Raw genomic sequence first — 1,743 nt, 5'->3', positions numbered from 1 at the left:
TAAGTATGAGGCAGCTACCTGCAGCTGAACTGAGTGAACCCCTGCTGACCACACACTGCCCTGTCCAAGGGGTGGCTCTGCCTCGCCCTCTTCATGATCTCCCTCTGGCTGACACTCCACTTGCACCTAGGTGGGTTCACAGGGTCACAGCTGTGCCTATCCAGCACCATGTCTCCTGAGACTGAGCTTTTTAGGCTGGATGCTCCTGGCAAAGGACTCCATGCAGGGAGGCTGGTGGGGAAAGAATCCAGATGTTCTCAGGGGCCTCTCCGCAAGCATCTCTGATCCTGGTTTCTGATAACTGACCCTAAGGAGCCAGCAGACTGTCCGAGCCTCCTCCTGGCCTGTCTTGTGTGACTGTGCCCTCGTTGTGGGAAAGGCATCTCCTAGTCCAGAAATCTCTCTGCATCACCTCTCAGGAAAACGGTTCTGCCACTTGGTATCAGTGAGAGTCTGAAAGAAAGTCCCCAGCCAGGCTCAGTCTCCACCTCTCCAAAGTAGGTGGATGAGGTGAGAGTCCTTCCAGGACTCTGCTCCACAACCCTCTAGGCTCTCAGGAACGGGTGCTGGGGTCTGGCAGCCTCCCGGGGGGAGGAAGCTGGGGGCAGTCCTTGGCCCTCTCACCTGGGTGCCTCACTGACCAGGCCACTCCTTGCTTCTCCACAGGAACAAAGGCTCACTCCATAGTTATCTCCCTGACTGATGGAGCTCTGTCGCTGAGACATTTGAGGCTACAAAGACAGTTAAATTTAAAAAAATCTATAAATTTAAACCACTAAATAAAATACTGGAAATAAAACCCCACAGCAGTTCATAAGAAATTATGCAGGGCCGATTTATACACCCAGAAAATCAGGCCAGATATACCAAATGAAAAATCCCTCTACTTCATTCCATCAAGAATATGAAGTGATGATTTCAGAGGATGATGAAACATAATTAGACACAGGTCAGTTTCAAGTGTCTTAAAAGGAGCATAATTGACCAAGGTCCTTGATGCCAACGCTCCCAGTTGCCATCAGCCCGTGTTTTGGGGAAGCCTGAGAGCTGGCCCGAGGCAAGGATGCCACTCCACCAATGGGCCCTGCAAATCGTGGAAATCGTGGAGAGGAGCGCCAGGCGCTTCTGTGAGCAGCCTCTCTCAGGGCCTGTGTGTGCAGGTTGAGTCACCCAGCCGGGTGCCTGGCACCGTGGAAGCAAACCTGCCCCGGGATCCGCACAGCCTGACCCCGCTGGGTCTGGCCTGACAGCTGGGTCCACCTCTCTGTGTGCCAGCGGGTAAGGCTGGGGCACCCTAGCCAGAGGCACACAGAAGCTGCCAGCCAAGCTCGCTGCCCCTGGCAGCCTCTTGGGGAAGGGGCCCATGTTTTTGAAGACACGTCAAGGCCTATACAACTCAGCAACAGACCAAATTCTGTCAAAAGCCTTAGAATGTGTTTAATTCAAAGCAAAGAACTTACAACCATTGACTTGACTAAGGCTGTAGGCAGACTTGCCCCAAGAGAAATACAAGTTGCACATTTCAACGATGTGCTCGAGATTCTAGGTTCAGCTCCTCGGGTGACTGACCAAATCTCTGCGCCACCACACACAGAGGAACGGAATTAGCTACATCTGAGACTGAGGCCCAGGGGGGCCGCGGACCTGGACCTCCGGCATGAAGCCTCCACAGGGTCCTGTCAAACCCACCACTGAACCCACATGGTGCCCTCCCGTGTCCCGGGTATGAACTCCAGAGTTCAG

This window comes from Condylura cristata, unplaced genomic scaffold, assembly GCF_000260355.1.
Source record: "Condylura cristata isolate star-nosed mole 26May11 unplaced genomic scaffold, ConCri1.0 scaffold00011, whole genome shotgun sequence".
NCBI lineage: Eukaryota > Metazoa > Chordata > Mammalia > Eulipotyphla > Talpidae > Condylura > Condylura cristata.
Note: the sequence above shows the minus strand (reverse complement) of the source record.